Source organism: Mirounga leonina, unplaced genomic scaffold (assembly GCF_011800145.1).
Source record: "Mirounga leonina isolate KUSES-001 unplaced genomic scaffold, KU_Mleo_1.0 Mir_94, whole genome shotgun sequence".
In the NCBI taxonomy this organism is placed as follows: domain Eukaryota; kingdom Metazoa; phylum Chordata; class Mammalia; order Carnivora; family Phocidae; genus Mirounga; species Mirounga leonina.
In genome coordinates, this window is record NW_023270855.1 from 10,540,319 (window position 1) to 10,566,414 (window position 26,096).

Here is a 26,096-nt window from a genome sequence, read left to right on the forward strand (position 1 = left end):
TGTCAGTTTGAGTCCTTGTCAATCTGAAGTGAAGGCATGTTGCCTTGGCATTGAGCACATGGCAGGAAGTGCATGCTGACTTGGGCAGGAGGGCAGCTGGACTGTGGATTTGGGACCCACAGGCCAATGGCATTGTGTGTGATGGGGATGTGGCTGGTTTTGCTCCTGGTCATGAATTCCTTTAACTTTTTTTTTTTTTTCTGGGAAACTCTATCTCTCCTTCTATTTTGAATGAAAGCCTTGCCTGATAGAATATTCTTGGCTACAGATTTTTTCCTTTTAGCTCTTTGACTCTATCATGCCACCCTCTTCCAGCCTGCAAAGTTTCTGTTGAAAAATCCACTGATCAACTTATGGGGTTTCCCTTGTATATAACTGCTTTCTTTTCTCTTGCTGCTTTTAAAATTCTCTCTTTAGTACTATCTTATTTACATCGTGTCTTGGTGCAGACCTCTTTGGGTTGGTTTTGTTGGGGGCTCTCTGTGCTTCCTAGATCTGGATTTCTCTTCCTTCCCCAGATTCATGAAGTTTTCAGCTATTATTTCTTCAAATAAATCTTCTGCCCCCTTTTGTCTCTCTTCTCCTTCTGGGATCACTATCATGCAACTAATATACTTGACAGTGTTGCTGAGTTCCTGGGTTTATTCTCATTTTGCATTTTTCTTTTCCCCTCTCATCTGCTCAGCTTGATTACTTTCCATTACTCTGTCCTCCAGGTTGCTGATCCATTCTTCTACTTCCTCTTGTTTGCTACTTACTCCAGGTGGTCTATTTTTAATTTCATTTAGTGAGTTCATTATCTCCAGTTGGTTCTTTTTTAGGTCTCCTATCTCTTTGTGGAGGGTCTCGTGGAGGTCCTGCACTCCTTTCTCAATTCTAGAGAGTATCTTTATGAGCATTACTGTAAATTCGCTATCAGACATATTACTTATCTCCATTTTGTTTAGGTCCCTTGCTATGATTTTGTTCCGCTCTTTCATTTGGGACATATTCCTCTTTCTCCTCATTTTGTCTATTGCTGTGTCTGTTTCTATGCGTTAGGAAAGTCAGCTATGTCTCCTGCATTTGGAAGTAGTGGCTTTATGGAGAAGAGGTCCTGTAGTGCCCCACAGTGTAATGTCTCCTTTGCACCAGAAAATGGTGCTTCCAAGGTGTCTCCTATGTGTGTTGCTACAGGGGTTTCTTACTGTTGTGGAAAGCTGTGTTTGCCTTCAGTCCAGCCTGTGATGGCTCACTCTCTCTGTTGTGGGCAGACTCTGGTGCCTGTGGTGTTAGTGGGCCAGTCTGGGGCTGCCTTGGGATTGAGTTGAGTCAGACCAGGTGTTTGCCAGAGATGAAGTAGCAACAAACTGCAGGGCACTTTCCCTGTGTTGTCCCCTGAGAAGCTTTTTTTGGTGGGTGGGGCCTGCAGTCAGACCAGCTGTCTGCCCCAAGCCCACTGCTGGGGTCGCAGTCAGACTGGTGTATGGTTATCTTCCCCTCTCCTCTCCCTAGAGCAGGACTTACTTTGGAGTGGTGTTGGCCCTTGTCTGGGCTGCTTGCACACTGCCAGGCTTGTGGCACTGCTTTGATGGGATCTTGCCAAGAGCATATCGGAGGAGGTGGATTTTACTGTGGCCTCTTGTCTACATCTGGCTGTGGGAAGTCTGCCCTGTTAGTCTTTGGGTCACTTTCTGGGTTATTTATGCTGATGTGGATGTTCTCTAGGTGGCCACGCTGCACGAGGTTAGCCCAGGGTACTCCTAATTTGCCATCTTCCCAGCAGCCTCTCAATATAAAATTTTTTCTAAACAAATTATCTTTTTCTTTTTTTTAACTTCTAGATTATGAATTCCCACTCTCAGAGTGAAGAAGACTCCACCCATGTCTTCTTCTAGTGCTTGTATAATTTTGTTTTTAAAAGTTGGATATTTGAGGGCTCCTGGATAGCTCAGTTAGTAAAGCATCTGCCTTTGGCTCAGGTCACGATCCCAGGGTCCTGGGTTTGAGTCCTGAATTGGGCTCTCTGCCCAACTGCCCAACTGGGCTCAGTGGGTTAAGTGTCTGACTCTTGATTTTGGCTTATGTCATGATCTCAGTGTTGTGAGATCAAGCCCCATGTTGGGCTCTGCTCTGAGTGTGGAGCCTGCTTAAGATTCTGTCTCCCTTTCTCTCTGCCTCTCCTCATGCACTTGTACTCTCATGCTCATGTACATGCTCTCTCTTTCTCCTTCTCTTTAAAAAAAAAAAAAAAGGTATTTAATCCATTTCAAATGTATTCTGGTATAGAGAGTGAGGAATAAATCAAAATTTTATCTTTTTCCATATAGCTATTCACTTGTAACATACAACAGCTTAACTTCTGTCACAGATTTGAGGTGGTGTCTTCATTCTATACTAAATTTCTGTATGTAATTAGGTCTATTTCTGGATTTTAAAAATCTATTTCATTGTTTGGTTTGTCTATTCATGCACCAATACTAGGATTCAATTATAAAGGATAACATTTTAATAACTGGTAGAGTTAGACATTTTTACACATAATTATTCTTTTTCTTCAAATTTTCCTGGTTATTATTATTTACTGAAATGAACTTTATTAATCACTTACATAGCTTGAGGAAAAAAAAACTTGATGGTACATTTATTGGGTTTATGCTGTATTTATAAATAAACTACAACAGAAATCTTTATGAAGGTGAATCTCCCTACCTTTTTCTCTCCTCTTGGTCAAATCTACTTTGTTTCCTTCAGTGTTTGCCTATTTCTCAAAATAAAGGTTTTGAGTGTTCTTGAAAAGTCAGCCTAGGTATTTCATATATTTGTCCTATTATAAATACAGTTTTCTTTGCTATGAATTTCTTATTGGCTTTTGGTTGTATATGTAAAAGCTATTCTTTGTTTTGTTGTGGTTTTATTACTTTTCAACTTTCTATCATGAAAAATTTTAAATGTAGTATAAGGTTGAAAGAACTTTACAGTGAACCCACCAACTAGATTCTTATATTAACATTTTACAATACTTACTTTACAAGGTAATTCATTTTCTCATATTAACTTTATAACCTGCTACTTTAGAAATTTGTTATTTTTTATAGTACTTAAAAAAAGACAATTGTGAAGGCATTATGACCCCTATAAAATATGTACTATGGAACAGGTTCAGACTAATAATTCAGGAGATCAGTTTCTATACTGCATTCATAGAGGTAGTTATCCCAGAAAGAATATCTTAAAAAATAATAGCAATATTTTAAATAATACTATTTGTGGAACACTGTAGGCTTTATGTCTTTCTTGGAGAGTCACCAGGTATATTAGCTTATTAAAGGCTCTAAGAGATTTAAGATGTAAGTTTGTCTTTGGGGCTACCAGGACTTGAAAAGTGTATAACAAGAGTATCAGAAGTGGAAAGTTTATTTAAAAAAAAAAAAAGTTTAACTTTATTTCCCCTAGTGTCAGAGACACAACTACTTGCCAACTTTCTCCCCTCCTTCTTTAATTGAAATCTGTTCTCTTCAGATACTGACACCACTAATGTGTGTGTGTGTGTGTGTGTGTTGGGGGGGATGGAGGGAAGGAGGGAGATGGAGAAAGAGAAGGAGAGGGAGAAAGAAAGGGAGAGAGAGAGGGAAAGAAACACACGTTTTCTGAACCTTCTTTGAGCCTCACTGAGTCAGTTCTGATTTGCCTAACCAACCTAATTTCTTCTGCAAGGGCTGATTTAGAACAAGCATGGGAAGCAATTCTAGCCAGTGAGATATAAGAGGAGTTTGGTGGGGTACTCCTGAGAAAGTTTATTTGCTCTTAGAAAGAGATGTACTCAATTTTATCAAAAGCAAGCCACAACACATACCCTTCAATTACTCTGGTCATTTTGTGATCCTAAGAAAATTACACAGCAAACAAATGACAGCATAAAAATGTGGTAGGTATATGAAAATATAAATGAGTTTTGAGTTAGCCAAGCCTGAAATCACTCTTTCTCCATGTGACATATTAAATGGTTTGTCCACTTAACTGAAGCTTAATACTCAATATTTTCCATGTTCCTATGAATGCTACACTTATTCATATAGCAGTTTATAATATCCTAGCATTAAGTTCCTCCCACAAAAAACACCATGAAATGCAGTTTTAATAAATACTTTTAACATAGACTGAAGTAAGGGGAAATAAGAACATCTTTTTTTAGGATTTATTAATTTATCTTAGAAGGAGAAAGAGAGCACCCCCATGAGTGCAGGAAGGGGCAGAGGGAGAGAATCTTTAAGCAGACTCCCCACCTAACATATAGCCCAATTTGGGGCTAGATCCCACAACCCACAAGATCACGACCTGAGCAGACCAAGAGTCAGATGTTCAACCAACTAGGCCACCTAGGTGTCCTGAAAATAACATTTTCAATTAATTGTTAGTTAACAGCTCATTCTTTCCATCTTTCTGATTAGCTAAGATGTTGTCATATTCTTTTCTTGGATGACATTCATCCTTTTCAACATGTTTCTCAGGAAAGGGTCTCAGGTTTAAATAAGTAAGGAAAACACTGAAGCACTACCTTTTATTTCTCCAGCATGCAAAGAAGCTTATCTTTTAAAGTCTTGTGATTTTCTGGAAATGGATAAATTCCTAGAAACAAAATCTTCCAAAATGGAATCAGAAAGAAATAGAAAATCGGAGCAGACTAATTACCAGTAATGAAATTAAATCAGTAATTAAAAATCTACCAAAAAATAAAAGTCCAGGACTAGTTGGATTCATAGGTGAATTCTACCAAAGATTTAAAGAAGAATTAATACCATAATTAATAACTTTTCTCAAACTATTCCAAAAAATTAAAGAGGAAGGAAAGACTTCAAATACATTCTGGAGGACAGCTTATCCTGATAACAAAACCAGACAAAGAGACCACTAAATAAATAAATAAATAAATAAAACTACAGGTCAATATCTTTGATGAATATTGGTGCAAAAATCCTTGACAGATTATTAGCAAACCACATTCAACAATACATTAAAAGGATCATTCACCATAATTAAGTAGGATTAATTTTGGGGATGCAAAGATAATTCAATATTCACAAATCAATCAATGTGACACACCTCATCACAAAATGAAGGATAAAAATGATCATCTCATTAGATGCAGAAAAAGCATTTGACAAAATTCAGCATCTGTTTATATTGAAAACTCTCCACAAAGTGGTTTTAAAGGGAACATAACTCAATGTAATAAAGGCCATATATGAAAAACACAGAGCTAACATTATACTCAATGGTGAAAAACAGAGCTTTTCCTCTACTATCAGAAACAAAACAAGGATATCCCCTCTCACCATTTTTATTCAATATTGTATTAGAAGTCCTTTCCATAGCAATCAGAGAAGAAAAATTAAAAGTGTACATATGGGTAAAAAGGATGTTAAACTGTCATTATTTGCAGATGACATTATATATAGAAAACCTTAAAGACTCCATCAAAAATGAATGTAATAAATGAATTAAATAAAGGTGCAGGATACAAAATTAACACTGAGAAATCAGTAGCATTTCTATCTACTGATAACGTAGTAGTAGAAAGAGAAATCAATAATTCCATTTACAATTTCACCAATAAGAATAAAATGCTTAGTAATAAACTTAACCAAGTAGGTAAAAGACCTGTACTCTGAAAACACTGATGAAAGAAATTGAAGATGACACAAATGGAAAGGTATTTCATACTCATGAATTAGATGAATATTGTTATAATGTCCTTATTACCCAAAGCAATCTACAGATTTAATGCAATCCCTATCAAAATACCAACAGAATTTTTCACAAAAGTGTAAGTAGTAATACTAAAATTTGTATGGAACCACAGAAGACCTCTAGTAGCCAAAACAATCTTGAGAAAGAACAAAGCTGGAGGTATCAAAATCCCAGATTTCAAGATTTACTACAAAGCTGTAGCAATCAGAACAGTATGGCACTGACACAAAAATAGGCACATAGATCAATAGAACACAATAGAGAGCCCAGAAATAAATGCATGCTTATAGAGTCAATAACCGATGATGAGAGGCAAGAATATACAATGGGGAAAAGACAATCTCTTCAAAACACACTGCTGGGAAAACTGGACAGCTACATGCAAAAGAATGAAATTGGACCACTTTCCTATACTATATACAAAAAAGAACTCAAAATGCATTAAACAGCTAAATATGAGACCTAAAATCATAAATATCCTAAAAGGAAACACAAGCAGTAATTTCTCTGACAACAGCCATAGCAACATTTTTCTAGATTGGTCTCCTGAGGCAAGGGAAACAAAAGCAAAAATAAACTATTGGGACTGCATGAAAATGAAAAGTATTTGCACAGCAAAGGAAATCATCAACAAAACAAAAAGACAACCTATTGAATGGGAAAAGATATTTGTAAGTGATAGATGACTTATTAGTGATATATCCAAATATATATATCAGGTTAATATCCAAAATATATAAAGGATATGTACAGTAATACCAACAAAACAATTTGATTTAAAAAAATGGACAAAGAACCCAAAGAGACATTTTCCCAAAGATGACATAGAGATGGCTGACACATGAAAAGATATTCAACATCTCTAATTAACAGGAAGTGCAAATCAAAACCACAATGAGATAGCATCTTACACCTGTCAGAATGGCTAAAATAAAAAAGACAAGAAATAACAAGTGTTGGTGAGGATGTGAAGAAAAAAGGAACCCTTGTGCACTGTTGGTAGGAATGGTAAAGGATGGAGCCTCTGTGAAAAACAGTATGGAAGTTGCTCAAAAAATTAACAGTAGAAATACCGTATGATCCAATAATTCTATGACTGGGTATTTACCACCCCCCAAAACTGAAAACAGTAATTTGAAAAGATACTTGCACCCTTAGGTTTACTGCAGCATTATTTACAATAGCCAAATTATAGAAGCAACTGAAGTCTCCATCAGCAGATGAATGGATAGCAATCAGAGAAGAAAAATTAAAAGTGTACATATGGGTAAAAAGGATGTTAAACTGTCATTATTTGCAGATGACATTATATATAGAAAACCTTAAAGACTTTTAAAGATTTTATTTATTTGAGAGAAAGAGAGAGAGAGAGTGCGAGGAGGGGGAGGGGCAGAGGGAGAGGGAGAGGGAGAAAGAGAATCCCAAGCAGGCTCTGCCGTCAGTGCAGAGCCCAAAGTGGGGCTCAATCCCAGGACCTGAGATCACAACTTGAGCCAAAATTGAGAGTTGGGCGCTTAACCAACTGAGCCACCCAGGCACCCATGGAGAGGAACATTTTTAGATACAAAAAAGATGTATTAAAAATGGAGTGTATGGATTTTGTTTAGATACACATGTGAACAAACCAATAGTAAAGACATTCATGTGTGAAGGGGGAAGGGTGTAAACACACACACACACACACACACACAAATATTACACAGCCATAGGATGGATGAGGAAACAGAAAAGGATGAGATTGTGCCATTTGTGACAACATGGAAGAACCCAGAGGGTATTAGGGTAAATGAAATAAGTCAGAGAAAGAAAAATACCATAATGATTTCACTCATATGTGGATTCTAAAAAAAAAAAAAAGAACAAACAAAAAGCAGAATCAAACCTATAAATACAGAGAACAAACTGGTGATTGCCAGAGAGCAGGGGAGTGGGAGGTACAGGCTTCCAATTATGGAATGAATCAGTCATGGGAATAAAAGGGTGCAGCATAAGGAATCCGGTCGATGATACCTTAACAGTGATGAATTGTGACATGGTAGCTACACTTCTGGTGAACATAGCAAAACGTAGAAACTTGTGGAATCACTATGTTGTGCAACTGAAACTAATGTAACATTGTGTGTCAAGTCTATTAAAAAATGTTTAAATGCAAATAGTCTACTGATATTCTGCTCCATTTGTATTTTTCCCCAAGAGTCCAGTATTTATCTTCAAAATGTACACCTTTTAACCCTCCATTGAATAAATTCTCGCTGCACTACACAAAAATAATCCATAAACTCTTCCACTATCAGAATTTCTAGTGTTCATTCTGCTGGTGAAGTCTTCTCTTTGAAAGACCTGCTTAACTTACCAATTTTAGCATATGTCTTTCTCAGAATGTATGCCTTAGTTAATACGCATAAGCAAATTATTCGAAGGAAAAAGCAGTTTTAGAAAAAAAATTGTATATTTGAAATTATTAATATAAACAATCCCATTTCAATGGGGAAACCAAAAGAAAGAGACAGGGTGGGGGGGTGGGGGAAGACAGGACACAAAAGATGTTTGCTAATGCAGCCTGAAGAACTTAGCAGAATGGCTCAGCAGCTTTGAACAACTGGCCTAACACATACCATATGTTTCTAAAAGAGTGAAGAAAACTGTAATTTTTATTTTTATTTCACATATTGATTGAAATTATTTGCTTTGGAAAGACCTCTCTCAAGTAATTCATGCTTATGCTGACCATACTTTTAAAGCATGCATTACACAGATTTATTTTATTGAATATAGAACCTCAACTTAAGTATATCTTGAGGCCGAAGTCTTGAGTAGTACACTACATAATTAACTATAATACTAATGCTTGGATTTACTGCAAATGACGAATACCCTAATCAACTGGAAAAGAGTATCACAGTAGCTCTCGAAAGAGAGTCAGGGCAGATTTTGTTTGTAACGAAGCTGCAAGATTCTGGGTAAAGAGGATGCAGGGATAGCAGGATGGGTACCCTGGAGTGCTAGAAAATGTTACAGGTTCTGAAAAATGCTACAGTTCCCCAGCAAGCCCTATTAAGATGATTCTGTAGTCCCTTCCATAATTTAAAATTAAATAAATAACGATTTACTGGATATTTTTCCCCTATCGGTATACATTTCTCCTTATATGATGAATGTTAACAGCAAAATACGATTCTGTGTTTGAGGAAATTTACTTTGCTGCCATCTCCTTGAGTGACCACATTTATAGAAGCTCAGCAGTAAAACACGTAGCCTACAGACATATTAGTAGAAGGAAAGTCAGAAGGTTTGGATTGAACCAAAAAGCCTTCAGTGGGGTTGTGCTTCTATTTGTAAGCGAGGCTGAATGACAACAGAACGGGAAAAGCAATTCCTGATAGGAATGGTGGGGTTCATAGTCAGTACTATGGGCATTGTGTATCTATTATATGCTTTCTATGCACCAGCCTCTGGGCTGAGCATATCCATGGCTTAATTTTTAACTCTCACAACACTTTCTTCAGTAGGTACTATTATCTTTTCCACTTACCATCCACTTCTTGCCTCTCTGTTACTTCACTATATATTACAGTTAGCTCTTCATTTCTTTTCATTTTTAACTTTAGATCCACAAATAATCTCCAAGTTTATGCTAGCCATGACTTTTATATCCTCTTGTCCCCACTGAATATTTCACTATAGAAGTTTCCTGCAAGGAGGAAAACAGTTGATTCTGATAACACCATTGTATCCTTCCCTCATCTCTCTCTCCTTGAGTGGAAGAAGTTAGCGTCCAGAGAAATGGCCAAAATGCTGGCAAAGGAACAAAGAAAACAAAAGAGAAATGGCAGATGACTTACCAACTGATTCCTTAGATGACCAAAATTTGATTACAAATGAACCATTAACATCCTAATGTTCTACAGTGGATACACATGGAGTACTTTGTTATATATTCATAAAGAGTTCCAGCAAGGGAAATACACAATGTCTAGCCACAAACCCTCATTTCTAATCCCTTTTCCAGGCAGGATGCTTCCTGGAGAGCTATTTAATTGTCAATTAAAACTGAGTTTTCTTCGGCAATTCCATTTCCAATTTCCAGGTAAGTGCAAATAAAGATGCATGCAGTGAATAAATGTGTGTGTGTTGGGGTGGGGGGGACAGGGCAGCGTGGGGCAGGGGACAGTTTTCATACAGTGCACTGGGGCACAGGAATAAAAGGGAGGGGTGTTTCAGTCCCAATGTTCACACACCCCAAATGTGTAGGTGGTGTTCTGAGAGACACAACCAAGGACTTTCTTCACTGCCAAGAGCAGCCTGTTGTAGGTAATGCGAGCCAATTCAGCAAAGGTAACAACACTGTTTCTAAAACTCACACCAGGAAACTTGCGATACCAAACAAGAAAAAGATGTAGTTTCTTAAAGATGAGCATGGATGTAGTTTCAATTTCTCACTTAGCTTTCTTCTCCTCTGATTTCTTAAGCTGAATTTCTGTTTATATACTTTTCATTGTTTCTTCATGCAAACTGTAAAAACTTTGGTGAAGTTTCCTTTCCAGAAAGGACTTAAAGATTAAGAAAATATATGCTCTAGATGACTATCTTCTTAACCCCGTTTTCAGCCAGAGCTGCTGGAGTAATGGGCTTCTGCCCCTCTGAAATTCTGTGTATATCATTCCAGGAATCGTACTCAGGTTGAACCTTCAGACTATTAATTAATCAATTTGTTAAAAATGCATTTAGATACCAGATGATATAATGGGTCTATGCAGTCATCATCGATAGTTGCTAAAACCATGAACTGAAAGGCTGATGGGAATTTTATAGTGAATAGATCTGGTGACAACACAGTGCCGCTGCTTCATCATTTCCTTTCTCCTCCTTCTCCTTCCCAACATCCTCCTCCTCATTCTTTTTTGGCTTTAGACATTCACGATTTATTTGTTTTAATTTAGAAAATGGCACTGTGTATGTATGTGTGAGAAGAGATGGAACATGGAAAACTAAAAATTTCACAAAAAACATATTTTCGGAGTAAAAAATGTCAATTTAGTTTCTCTGCCCTCAGTCACTCCCCTTCCAAATAGAACCACTCTCACTTCTCATCTTAAATAATAATAATAATAATAATGTTACATATCCTCTGAATGATGCAATAATAAATGTACCTCTTGGTAAACATTTTGTCAAATATATGAAAAGACTGCAACATAAAAAAAGAAAAAGTGAGAGAGAAGGACAGAGAGAAAGAGGGAAACATCTGAACCTGATCTACTGAGTAAATGAGAGGAAATACAGAAAATGGAGCAACAGGTAAATTGACATTAGAGAGATATGAAGAGCAAGATCCAAATGTGAGAAATTCTACAGCAATAGTAATTAAGCTGCTTTATTCAACAAGTAAATGGCAAGAAGTAAAATGGAGAGGAACACTTTTTTAAAGATTTTATTTATTTGAGAGAAAGAGAGAGAGAGAGTGCGAGGAGGGGGAGGGGCAGAGGGAGAGGGAGAAAGAGAATCCCAGGCAGGCTCTGCCGTCAGTGCAGAGCCCAAAGTGGGGCTCAATCCCAGGACCTGAGATCACAACTTGAGCCAAAATTGAGAGTTGGGCGCTTAACCAACTGAGCCACCCAGGCACCCATGGAGAGGAACATTTTTAGATACAAAAAAGATGTATTAAAAATGGAGTGTATGGATTTTGTTTAGATACACATGTGAACAAACCAATAGTAAAGACATTCATGTGTGAAGGGGGAAGCTATTTGATATGAAACTGGTGTTTGTTTCTTGTGTACATGTGTTTATCATATATTTTTAAGAACTTTATTCAAAGATGTGCACTTACATTTTTAAAATAAATTAAATGGCCTCAGTTTACTTTAAATTGGCCAGCAGTGAGAGAAAAACATGTGCTGGGTATATGAAAATAAAATACACTGGGTATTACAGAAGACTGATGAATCACAGACCTGTACCCCTGTACAAATAGTACATTCTATGTCAATTAATTGAATTTAAATTTAAAAATCTATTAAAAAATAAAAATAAATAAATACATTGGCACATATCGATTACTATTGAGGTGCAGAGATGGATACACGGGGATTCATCATACTAGTATCTTTGTTTTTGCATTGTATGAAAGATCACATGCTAATGAAAATAAAAATAAAAGGAGAAGAGGATAAAGAGTATGAAGGAAGAAGAAGAAGAGCACCAGGGGAGGTAGGGGCACGTGAAGGGGTGGAGGAGGGAAAGGAGAAAGAGGAAGAAAAAGAGGACAAAGAACAAAAAGAATATTGGCAGGGAAGCAGGTTAGTTGCATTTAAGTGGTACCTACTATGTGCCACATGCCCTACTAGACAAGAGACATAGATATAAATACAGAACCCTTTCCTGCTGGCACTTTTCATAGCCCCAGTCAAATGTTGCTGCTGAAATGCAGAGCTTCCCTCATCTCAGGTCTTACAGAATGATTCTGCCTCCCAGGTGTTTGTTCAGGAGAACACACACTGCAGATGCAAAGGCATATGGGCAGGGTGGCCTGACTCCCCCAGACCAACGTCACTTCCTGGAAGCACAGCAGCCATGTTGCCAAGATGGAGTGGTTCCATCTCAAGAACATCTTGACCCTTCACCTTGTGAACACAGAGAAAAGTCCTAAGAGAATTCATCCCACTGCAGGGTTTGAGAGGACTTCTCAAAATCATCAATCCAATGAAAGCTTATATAAAAAGAAAAAGCTACTGTTTAACTGCATGTGTGCTCCATATCCAGTACTAAGTGACTCTAAATAAAATGGACAAATACGCCCACATATACTCGCCACTCCCCGCAGAGGCAAGTCTGGGGACTTAAACGTTGCTATATGCCTAGAACCCAAAACAGGGCCTGGAATAGAGTGGATATCCACTACACGTGTGTTGAATAAAGGATGAAACAATGAATGAATATCTTGGAAAGGGAAATAAAATAATGAGCCAGTACCTTCTGTAAAAGAGTAGGAAAGGAAGGTAGTGATCCTTCACTCAGGGTAGCGGACGGTGGATAGAGAGTTTAATTCCTTACAAGAGGATTGCAGATGAAAAGGGAGAGAAAGTAGCAGCACAACAAACCCTGATATTTGGGATTTTTTTTTTTAAACTGAGTTTTTTATGTGGCCAAAGACTTTACTTATCACTTTCACTGGTTTTGATTATTTAAGTAAAGTTGATAAAGATACTGTTAGCCTTTTTTTTTTGTCAAGATCAATTTTACACTAAACAAACAGCATATGTGTTTACACATACTTCATCACACAAAATTTTAACCTTTTAGCTATCATAACTCAAAAATAAGACCAGTTTCTTCATACTGAGCCTTAACAATACCCCTAACTGATGAGAAATAAAGTCAATAGGATTCTCAACTCAAAAATTCTGAAGACACTGCACTTCTTAGCAATGCCACCTGTGTTGAGAAAAATGAAACAATGAATCTGACAAAGAAAATATGTCTTAACCAACTGCTAACCAGAAAGTTGGAACGGACAGTTTGCCAGTCCAGACACACTGGATAATTCACCTGAGGAGCAACTAGCCACGCTCATGCTACCTGGGGAAGGAAAGTCAGTTGGTGGTAATGGAGTGGAACTCTTCATAGAGCAGTACCAAGGAGGTTCTTGATGCAAAGTATCCAAATCCACGCTTTTTTTTTTTAATTGTATTTATTTGTGTGTGTGTGTGTGCACGTGCGCGTGAGAGAGACAGAGACAGAGAGACAGAAAGAAAGAGATAGAACACAAGCAGGGGGAGCGGCAGGCAGAGGGAGAAGCAGGCTCCCCGCTTTAGCAAGGAGCCCAATGTGAGACTTGATCCCAGGACCCTGGGATCATGACCTGAGCCAAGGGCATACGCTTGACTGACTGAGCCACCCAGGCGCCCCTCCATGCTTAGTTTAAAACACACATGTTGCCAGTATGACTTAATTGGGGCAAAATCAAAACAACATTTTGAAACCAGTATGTGATGGCATTCCCATCTCTCCTATAACCAGCCCAACAACTACACAAGAGTTAGGAGCATGGATGCTGGCATCAGACAAACCTAGGTTGAAATTCTGCCTCTCTATGTATTATAGTTGTGATTAAAGTGAAGTTACATAACCTCTCTAAGCTTGTTTCTTAGTCTATAAAAAGGTAGTCATTATGAAAGAGAAACTGGATACATTCTCCATGTGGCTAGATAACGTGAGAAATCCTGTATCACTTCCAAGACCTCCAAGCTTACAGCCAGAAATAAGCTACCAAAATAGAGATCATGATTTACCTTAACCCTATTGGGATTCTTGGTTCCAAAGTCCACCTGAATCTTCATAGGCTCAGATGATCACCCTCCTCCAGAACATCTTCAGAACTAAATTCTTCATGCCCCCTTTCTAAGCTTTACTGGGCACTGTCCATAGGACAAGTCTCTCTGATGGCTTTACTTGCCCTTGACCCTTTACTCACTCCAATACGGTGTCTTGTCCCTTATTCAATGACCCGCTCCCTCCATCTTCACATCTTTGACTGTGCTCTCTGGATTTTTTAATCCATATTGGTCACTCTTCTGTGTAGTCTTAACCCAGTTTTCAAATACTTTTCCTTAACTAAAACCTGGCCATTTCCTTAAAAAAAAAACACTGCTTCCCCCCTGGCTCTATTAAGTGGAGATCATCTTCTTCCCCTTACACAACCCATGTATCCCGCTGCCTTCCTTGCTCTCCAATACCACTTGAATCCTCTAACTTATTTCTCCTTTTGTAAAAAGCTCCTGCTCCTTTGAGTCTTACCCCCTATAGGTCTTAACTCACTTGTCAAGAACTGTGAAGAGTATGATATCTTATGATGCCTACAAACCTACAAGTTACATAGATGTTGGCAGGAGACAGGAGACTCATGGGTCAGTGAAAAAGGGCTTTATTATTCACAGCAATAGTATGGAGTATCAGAATTTGCTGGCTCTGGTTCTCTGACCCCAAATTCATACACACACAGGGTGACAGAAAGAGGGCCATGTGACAAAGTGCGCTGTGCTACAGGAAAGGAGCCTGGTCTTTCATACCACATCATAAACATGACTGACCTTTGTCAGAAGAGAGCCGCTACTTCCACCTTCCAAGATGGTTTGCTATATAAACATCCTTGAAAAGGTAGTCTGGAAGGAAGGCACTTAGTGTCCCTGCCTTCACAAAGTGCAGAAATAGGAGAGACCCACGGAGAATCTCTTTCTGACAGCATTCACTCTCATCATACTGTCAGTCTCTGGGTTTGAGACCCATATTTCCTTTCTCCTCACCCTCACTCTTTCCTGGGCAGTCAGACTTCTTCAAATGACATTACCAATCATCTACTGACAAATCTATGCTGTGTACCTCTAGCACAGACTTCTGAGTTCTACACCTATGCACTGAATTGACTTCCTAACCCTTCCAATTGGATGCCTTATTGCTGTACTGAACTCAACATGTCCAAAATGAAATCACCTCTTGCCTTTCCCACCTTTCAGACGTTTCCCACCTAAATACATGAGAACTCCTGCACTGGAATATATTGCTTTTCTCCCAAGATCCACTTAGCACCATTCTCTATGCTCTGAAAAGCTCACTCTGGGGACAGAATCACAGAGCTCTCTTGCCTTTTGACATCTAGTCAGTTTAGCAAATGGGCATCACAAGCAGGAGAATGGAGGACAGGATGGTCTGGTCCTCCAGAGAGTACAAGTGAATATGTTTCCCAACGCATTTTTTGAGTTCAACATTAATCTGGTAACACTACCATAAAAAGATACTACAAGAGAAGCAAACTACAAATCAATATCCATGATGACAAGAGATATAAACAATCCTTTAATATTAGCAAATTTAATGCATCAGTACATAAAAAAATACATCATGATTAAGCATGTTTATCCTACGATTGCAAGTTTGATTAAATATTTGAAAAGTCAATATAACTCATGATAACTAAAAAAGAAAGCATTACATCATCTCAATAGATGCAAAAATAGCATTTGAAGAATTGAGTAATGATAATAGAACTCAGAAAACCAGAATAAAAGGGGACCTCTTCAACCTTCTCAAGTAGGTCTACAAACACTTGAGGAAAAAAAACCTAGAGATATGATCATATTCACTGGTGCAAGACTGCTTTACCTTAAGACTGGGAACAAGGTAAGGAACTCTATTTTATTTTATTTTTTTTACATAGACTGAGTACGGGTAGTTTTTATTTTTTTAATTTAAATTCTATTAATTAACATATAATGTAAGGGCGGAGCAAGATGGCAGAGGAGTAGGAGACCTGGATTTCATCTCCTCTCAGGAATTCAGCTGGATAGGGATCAACCATTCTGAACACCTACAACTCAACAGGAGATCGAAGAAAAGAATAGCAGAAACTCTCTGAAAAGAAGAGCGACCACTTTCTGGAAGGTAGGACGTGTAGAGAAGTTAATCTGAGGCAATATTCGGGAGGATAGACGGCAGGGGAGGGGCCTCCGTCGGCCACTTCTGGCAAGTGATAGAGCCACGGAGCACAAAATCGGAACTTTTAAAAGTCTGCTCCGCTGAGGGACGTCACTCTGGTGGCTAAGCGGGGGGTGGAACCCTCCGGGACAGTGTGGTCTCAGGACCCTCGGGGTCACAGAAAGACCGGGGGTACCTGAGTGTGGCAGAGCTCCCAGGTAATGGAGCAAGGAAGCCGGCTCCAGAGGCAGAGCCCGGGTGCGGGCTCTCAGCTCGGGGTTGCCATAAACCGTGATCCGTGGCACAGTCGGGCCACTGCTCCTCCAGCAGGGACCCAACAAGCGACAGATCCGGGGAGACTCACCTTCCTCCCCCGGGAGGAGCCACAAGGGAGTGCACCACAGGGATCTGCTGGGTTTGGAGACTCCACCCGGGGTCGGGTGCCAGAGATAGAAACGCGCGGTCACAAGCCAGGTGAGCACGGAGTGCACCCAGAGACCAGGGAGACGGGAGTGACTGACAGCTCTTCTCTGGGGGCTCACTGAGGAGTGGGGCCCCGAGTTCTCGGCTCCTCCGGGGCAGAGATTGGGAGGCCACCATTTTCACTCTCTGCCTCCAAAGCCGTACGGAAAGCTCACAGGGAACAGAAGCCCCGGAGAGCAAACCCGAGCAGATTACTTAGCCTGCAGGGGGCAAGGGCGGGGCAATTCCGCCTCTGGCAGAGACATTTGGAAACCACGGCAACAGGCCCCTCCCCAGAAGATCAGCGAGAACAGCCAGCCAAGACCAAGTTTACCGATCAATGAGAACGGCAGAACTCCAGCGCTAGGGGAATACTGCACATAGAACTCATGGCTTTTTTACCATGATTCTTTAGTCTTTCAAAGTTAATTTTTTTAACTGTCTCTTTTTTTTTGAATTTTTCTTTTTCCCTTTTTCACCCAACATCTTATCAATCCCTTTTTTAAAAAAAAAATTTTATTTTTCATTTTTAGAGTCATATTCTATCCCTTCATAGTAGTTACCCGTATTTTTGGCATATATATATAAGTTGTTCTCTCTTTAAAATTTGAGATAGTTTCTTCTAACAGATTAAAATATAACATAAATCTCCAGTATATGGTGTTTTCTATTCCCCTGCCTGATCACATTCTCTCCTTTTTTTTTCTTTTTTCTTTTTTAAATCCTCTTCTTTCTTTTTTCAGACTTATCAATTCCTTTTATAAAATTTTTTATAATTTCCATCTTTACAGTCATATTCCATAGCTTCATCATATCAACCCTTATTTTTGTACATATATAAGTTTTTCTTTCTTTAAAATTTTGGGAGGTGCTTTCTTCTAAAAGACCAAAATACACCCCAAATCTAGTGTGTGGCACTGATCTATATGCCAGCCTGATCATATTTGATCACATTCTGGTTTTTGTTGTTGTTGTTGTTGTTTTGTTTTATCTGTTTTTGTTTTTATCTTTATCTTTTCCTTTTTTTTCTTTTTCTTTTTTCTCTCTTTCCCTTTCTTATCCCACTGCTTCAGGTCTTCTCTGATTTGTTTAGAGTATATTTTCTGGGGACGTTGTTACTCTGCTAGCATTTTGTTCTCTCATTAATCTATTCTCCTCTGCACAAAATGACAAGATGGAAAAAATCACCTCAACAAAAAGAACAAGAGGTAGTACCGACTGCCAGGGACCTACTCAATACGGACATTAGTACGATGTCAGATCTAAAGTTCAGAATCATCACTTTAAAGATACTAGCTGGGCTGAAAAAAATATGGAAGTTATTAGAGAAACCCTTTCTGGAGAAGTAAAAGAACTAAAATCCAACCAAGTCGAAATCAAAAAAGCTATTAATGAGGTGCAATCAAAAATGGGGGCGCTAAGTGCTAGAATAAATGAGGCAGAAGACAGAATCAGTAATATAGAAGATGAAATGATGGAAAATAAAGAAGCTGAGAAAAAGAGAGATAAACAACTACTGGATCACGAGGGCAGAATTTGAGAGATAAGCGATATCATAAGACGAAACAACATTAGAATAATTGGGATCCCAGAAGAAGAAGAAAGAGAGAGAGGGGCAGAAGGTATAATGGAGCAAATTATAGCAGAGAACTTCCCTAATTTGGGGAAGAAAACAGGCATCAAAATCCAGGAAGCATAGACAACCCCTCCAAAATCAATAAAAATAGGTCAACACCCCTACATCTAATAGTAAAACGTACGAGTCTCAGAGACAAAGAGAAAATCCTGAAAGCAGCTCGGGAGAAGAGATCTGTAACCTACAAGGGTAGAAACATTAGATTGGCAACAGACCTATCCACAGAGACCTGGCAGGCCAGAAAGGACTGGCAGGATATATTCAGAGCACTAAATGAGAAAAATATGCAGCCAAGAATACTCTATCCAGCTAGGCTGTCATTGAAAATTGAGGAGAGATAAAAAGCTTCCAGGACAAACAAAAACTAAAGGAATTTTCAAACACAAAACCAGCCCTATAGGAAATCTTGAAAGGGGTCCTCTAAGCAAAGAGACAGCGTAAAAGCAACATAGACTAGAAAGGAACACAGACAATATACGGTAACAGTCACCTTACAGGCAATACAATGGCACTAAATTCCTATCTTTCAATAGTTACCCTGAATGTAAATGGGCTAAATGCCCCAATCAAAAGACACAGGCTATCAGACTGGATTAAAAAACAAGACCCATCGATATGCTGTCTGTAAGAGACTCATTTTAGAACCAAAGACACCCCCAGATTGAAAGTGAGGGGGTGGAAAACCATTTACCATGCTAATGGACATCAAAAGAAAGCTGGGGTGGCAATCCTTATATCAGACAAATTAGATTTTAAACCAAAGACTGTAATAAGAAATGAGGAAGGACATTATAACCTACTTAAAAGATCTACCCAACAAGAAGATCTAACAATTGTAAATATCTAGGCCCCTAACATGGGAGCAGCCAATTATATAAGGCAATTAATAACAAAAGCAAAGAAACACATCGACAACAATACAATAATAGTGGGGGACTTTAACATCCCCCTCACTGAAAAGGACAGATCGTCTAAGCAAAAGATCAACAAGGAAATAAAGACTTTAAATGACACACTGGACCAAATGGACTTCACAGACATATTCAGAACATTCCATCCCAGAACAACGGAATACACATTCTTCTCTAGTGCCCATGGAACATTCTCCAGAATAGATCACATCCTAGGTCACAAATCAGGTCTCAACCAGTACCAAAAGATTGGGATCATTCCCTGCCTATTTTCAGACCACAATGCTTTGAAACTAGAACTCAATCACAAGAGGAAAGTCGGAAAGAACTCAAATACATGGAGGCTAAAGAGCATCCTACTGAAGAATGAATGGGTCAACCAGGAAATTAAAGAAGAATTAAAAAAATACATGGAAACCAATGAAAATGAAAACACAACTGTTCAAAATCTTTGGGAGGCAGCAAAGGCAGTCCTAAGAGGAAAGTATATAGCAATACAAGCCTTTATCAAGAAACAAGAAAGGTCTCAAGTACACAACCTAACCCTACACCTAAAGGAGCTGGAGAAAGAACAGCAAATCAAGCCTAAACCCAGCAGGAGAAGAGAAATCATAAAGATCAGAGCAGAAATCAATGAAATAGAAACTAAAAGAACAATAGAACAGATCAACGAAACTAGGAGCTGGTTCTTTGAAAGAATTAACAAGATTGATAAACCCCTGGCCAGACTTATCAAAAAGAGAAGAGAAATGACCCAAATCAACAAAATCATGAATGAAAGAGGAGAGATCACAACCAACACCAAAGAAATACAAACAATTATAAGAACATATTATGAACAACTCTATGCCAGCAAATTAGATAACCTGGAAGAAATGGATGCATTCCTAGAGATGTATCAACTACCAGAACTGAACCAGGAAGAAATAGAAAACCTGAACAGACCTATAACCACTAAGGAAATTGAAGCAGTCATCAAAAATCTCCCAAGAAACAAAAGCCCAGGGCCAGATGGCTTCCCAGGGGAATTCTACCAAACATTTAAAGAAGAATGAATACCTATTCTTCTGAAACTGTTCCAAAACATAGAAGTGGAAGGAAAACTTCCAGACTCGTTTTATGAGGCCACCATTACCTTGATCCCAAAACCAGACAAAGACCCCATCAAAAAGGAGAATTACAGACCAATATCCTTGATGAACATGGATGCAAACATTCTACCAAAATACTAGCCAATAGGATCCAACAGTACATTAAAAGGATTATTCACCACGACCAAGTGGGATTTATCCCTGGGCTGCAAGGTTGGTTCAACATCCGCAAATCAATGTGATACAGTACATTAACAAAAGAAAGAACAAGAATCATATGATCCTCTCAATAGATGCAGAAAAAGCTTTTGACAAAGTACAGCATCCTTTCTTGATCAAAACTCTTCAGACTATAGGGATTGAGGGTACATACCTCAATATCATAAAAGCCATCTATGAAAAGCCCACAGTGAATATCATTCTCAATGGGGAATAACTGAGAGCTTTCCCCCTAAGGTCAGGAATGTGGCAGGGATGGCCACTATCACCACTGCTATTCAACATAGTATTGGAAGTCCTAGCCACAGCAATCAGACAACAAAAAGAAATCAAAGTCATCCAAATTGGCAAAGAAGAAGTCAAACTCTCGCTCTTTGCAGATGATATGATACTTTATGTGGAAAACCCAAAAGACTCCATCCCAAAACTGCTAGAACTCATACAGGAATTCAGTAAAGTGGCAGGATATAAAATCAATGCACAGAAGTCAGTGGCATTCCTATACACCAACAAGACAGAAGAGAGAGAAATTAAGGAGTCAATCCCATTTACAATTGCACCCAAAACCATAAGATACCTAGGAATAAATCTAACCAAAGAGACAAAGGATCTGTACTCAGAAAACTCTAAAATACTCATGAAAGAAATTGAGGAAGACACAAAGAAATGGAAAAACGTTCCACGCTCATGGATTGGAAGAACAAATATTGTGAAGATGTCAATGCTGCCTAGAGCAATCTACACATTCAATGCAATCCCCATCAAAATACCATCCACTTTTTTCAAAGAAATGGAACAAATAATCCTAAAATTTGTATGGAATCAGAAAAGACCCCGCATAGCCAGAGGAATGGTGAAAAAGAAAGCAAAGCCGGCGGCATCACAATTCCAGACTTCCAGCTCTATTACAAAGCTGTCATCATCAAGACAGCATGGTACTGGCCCCAAAACAGACACATCGATCAATGGAACAGAATAGAGAGCCCAGAAATGGACCCTCAACTCTATGGTCAACTCATCTTTGACAAAGCAGGAAAGAATGTCCAATGGAACAAAGACAGTCTCTTCAACAAATGGTGTTGGGAAAATTGGATAGCCACATGCAGAAGAAGGAAACTGGACCATTTCCTTACACCACACACAAAAATAGACTCCAAATGGTTGAAAGACCTCAATGTGAGACAGGAGTCCATCAAAATCCTAAAGGAGAACACAGGCAGCAACCTCTTTGACCTCAGCCGCAGCAACTTCTTCCTAGAAACATTGCCAAAGGCAAGGGAAGCAAAGGCAAAAATGAACTATTGGGACTTCATCAAGATAAAAAGCTTTTGCAAAGCAAAGGAAACAGTCAACAAAACCAAAAGACAACCGACAGAATGGGAGAAGATATTTGCAAATGACATATCAGATAAAGGGCTAGTATCCAAAATCTATAAAGAACTTATCAAACTCAACACCCAAAGAACACATAATCCAATCAAGAAATGGGCAAAAGACATGAAGAGACATTTTTCCAAAGACACCCAAATGGCCAACAGACACATGAAAACGTGCTCAATATCGCTCAGCATCAGGGAAATCCAAATCAAAACCTCAATGAGATACCACCTCACACCAGTCAGAATGGCTAAAATTAACAAGTCAGGAAACGACAGATGTTGGCAGGCATGCAGAGAAAGGGGAACCCTCCTACACTGTTGGTGGGAATGCAAGCTGGTGCAGCCACTCTGGAAAACTGTATGGAGGTTCCTTAAAAAGTTGAAAATAGAGCTACCCTATGATCTAGCAATTGTACTACTGGGTATTTACCCCAAAGATACAAAAGTAGGGATCCGAAGGGGTACGTGCACCCCGATGTTTATAGCAGCAATGTCCACAATAGCCAAACTGTGGAAAGAGCCAAGATGTCCATCAACAGATGAATGGATAAAGAAGATGCGATATATATATACAATGGAATATTATGCAGCCATCAAAAGGCATGAGATCTTGCCATTTGCAACGACGTGGATGGAACTGGAGGGTATTATGTTGAGTGAAATAAGTCAAACAGAAAAAGACATGTATCATATAATTTCACTGATATGAGGAATTCTTAATGGCAGGAAACAAACTGAGGGTTCCTGGAGTGGGGGGTGGCGTGGGAGGGATGGGGTGACTGGGTGATAGACACTGGGGAATGTATGTCCTCTGGTAAGTGCTGTGAATTGTACAAGACTGTTGAATCTCAGATCTGTACCTCTGAAACAAATAATGCAATATATGTTAAGAAAAAAAAAAGAAGAAGAAGAAGGTAGCGGGAGGGGAAGAATGAAGCGGGGGAAATCGGAGGGGTGGACGAATCATGAGAGACGATGGACTCTGAAAAACAAACGGAGGGTTCTAGAGGGGAGTGGGGTGGGAGGATGGGTTAGCTTGGTGGTGGGTATTGAGGAGGGCACATTCTGCATGGAGCACTTGGTGTTATGCACAATGAATCATGGAACACTTCATCTAAAACTAATGATGTAATGTATGGGGATTAACATAAGAATAAAAAAAACCCATAATATATTATTTGTTTCAGGTGTTCAGGTCTGTGATTCATCAGTCTTATATAATACCCAGTGCTCATGACAACACATACCCTCCCCAATGTCCATCACCCAGTTACTCCATCCCTCTACTCCCCTCCCCTCCAGCAACCCTCAGTTTGTTCCCTACGATTAAGAGTCTCTTATGGTTTGTCTCCCTCTCTGGTTTCATCTTGTTTCCTTTTTACCCTCTCTTCCCCTCTGATCCTCTGCCTTGTTTCTTAAATTCCATGTATCAGTAAGATCATATGATAATTGTCTTTCTCTAATTGGCTTATTTCACTTAGCATGATACCCTCTGGTTCCATCCATGTCATTGCAAAGGGCAAGATTTTATTTTTTGATGGCTGAGTAGTATTCCATTGTATACATATACCACATCTTCTTTATCCATTCATCTGTTGATAGACATCTGGGCTCTTTCCATAGTTTGGCTCTTATGGACATTGCTGCTATAAACATCGGGGTGCACATACCCCTTTGGATCACTACATTTGTATCTTTGGGGTAAATACCCAGTAGTACAATTGCTGGGTCATAGGGTAGGTCTATTTTCAACTTTTTGAGGAACCTCCATACTGTTTTCCAGAGTAGCTGCACCAGCTTGCATTCCCCCAGGAGTGTTAGAGGGTTTCCCTTTCTCCTCATCCTGGCCAACATATGTTGTTTCCTGGCTTGTTAATTTTAGCCATTCTGACTGGTGTGAGGTGGTAGCTCACTGTGGTTTTAGGTACTTTCATTATTACTTCTAGACAAAATTCTATTGGAGGTTCTAATCAGTGCATTATAAGACTAACAAAATGCACTGAGATCAGAAAGTATCATGTCATAGATGACATGATCATCTGCATAGGAAATCCTAAAAAATCTATGAAGGAGCTACTTTACCTAGTAAAGTAGCACAGCAAATCTGTGGTATTCAAGGTCTGTATATAGAAGTCAATTTTATTTCAGTATGATTGCACTAAAAATTGGAAAAAAGTACAAAGTCACTATTTTGCAGTACCATAAAAATATGAAATACTTAAGGTTAAACAAAAATTTATACAAAACACAGAAATAGTTAAATAAAGAAGCACAGGATGTTGATGGATGCAAAGACTACTTTTAAAATGTCCATTTTATTCAAATTGAGCTATCGGTTTAGTGTAATTGCAGTGAAATTCTGTTGCTGGTCTCATTTAAAGGTACACCCAAAACAACAGATGTGACAGGATGACAGCAGTTTCATCATGATATGACAAAATTCTATTTTTAATATTATTTGTTGTAAACCTTAGGGGCACTAAACATCCTTTAGGGAATATCCCTCAGTTATGGTGATACATTTGGCATGGGTATCCTTTATCCAGAATAGTCCTGGAATAAGTCTGCTCATCAGAAAAGATTTGAAAACACATTTGGATCATCCTTGGACTTAGATCTTATTCACTTTCTTAGTATCATTCACATAATTTTCACCAAAAATCTCCTTTGACAGAAACATAATATGACGGGCGCCTGGGTGGCTCAGATGGTTAAGCGTCTGCCTTTGGCTCAGCTCATGATCCCAGGGTCCTGGGATCGAGTCCCACATCGGGATCCCGGCTCAGCGGGGAGCCTGCTTCTCCCTCTGACCCTCGCCCCTCTCATGCTGTTTCTCTCTCGCTCACTCTCTAAAAAATAAATAAAATCTTTAAAAAAAAAAAAAAAGAAACATAATATGACAACCGATAGCACTCACTCATCTTACCACAGATCCTTCAACTGGAAGTTGTGGTCTAATTAATTATTAAAAACTCAGTTACCACACCACAGCTGATAGACAACACATTGTTGATAGGGATGTTATCCCAGAAGAGGAGATAGGTTCCTGCAAAAAGGAGCCTATGTGTAGTATTTTTTCTCCATCACAGTGCTGGTTATCTTGAAAAGATCATCAATGCCTCTGTTCTCAAGATAAGCAGAAACATAAGGGACCCACAGAGGACTGTCCCCCAATAGGACAATATGAATAAAGCTACGATGAGCATTTCTGCATAAATGTTTTGAGGATATGTGTTTTTATTTCTCTTGGGTAAACACTTAAGAGTTGCTTATCAGGGCGCCTGGGTGGCTCAGTCGGTTAAGCGACTGCCTTCAGCTCAGGTCATGATCCTGGAGTCCCGGGATCGAGTCCCACATCGGGCTCCCTGCTCTGTGGGGAGTCTGCTTCTCCCTCTGACCCTCCCCCTCTCATGCTCTCTGTCTCTCATTCTCTCTGTCTCAAATAAATAAATAAAATCTTTAAAAAAATAAAAATAAAAAAAATAAAAAAAAAGTGTTGCTTATCATAGGCTCATGCATGTTTAACTTTCAAAGAAGTTGCCCTGTTTCAAAGCAGTTATACCATTTTACATTCTTTTTTTTAAATATTTATTTGAGGGGGGAGAGAGAGAAAGCAAGAGAGAGAGATAGAGAGCACACAAATGGAAGGGGCAGAGGGAGAAAGAGAGAAAATCCCAATCTGCTGAGTGCAGAGCTCAATGTGGAGCTTGATCTCATGACCCTGAGATCACAATCTGAGCCAAAACCAAGAGTCAGAAGCTCAACCTGTAGTTACAATTTGCATTTTTTGGTGAGTTATGATTAGGTGCATCTTTTTCACATGCCTATTGGCCATTTGTATCAGATCTCATAGCCTCCTTTGCCAAGCATCTAAGCAGCTCAGCATCTCAGACTATGCAAATTCTCTACTAGGCTAGTTCAACAGCCCAAGAGACCGCAAGGTTAACGGCTGGATGATGGTCAAATTATATTTATTTTAAAACTATCCTATTGGCTGCAGCCACTAAGTAATACTTTATAGGACAACTACCTCCGAGTTGTAATTTGTAGCTAATTCTTTGTCATTTAGTACATATTTCAAGGTCAGAACATAAAATCTCTTTACTCGTTTCTCAATGAGCTACAGGTAGCAGCTTCTCCTATAAGATGTCCAAATCATATTCCCCTACAGGCTTAAATAAGCTTTTTATAGGGAAAA

The 26,096-nt window shown here is 39.0% G+C and overlaps 1 protein-coding gene across 2 annotated transcripts in view; it reads right to left on the reverse strand.

Annotated features, from left to right (window-relative positions):
- GRM7 (glutamate metabotropic receptor 7) overlaps positions 1 to 26,096 on the reverse strand; it is a 621,924-nt gene that overhangs the window by 299,716 nt on the left and 296,112 nt on the right. The window lies entirely within an intron of this gene.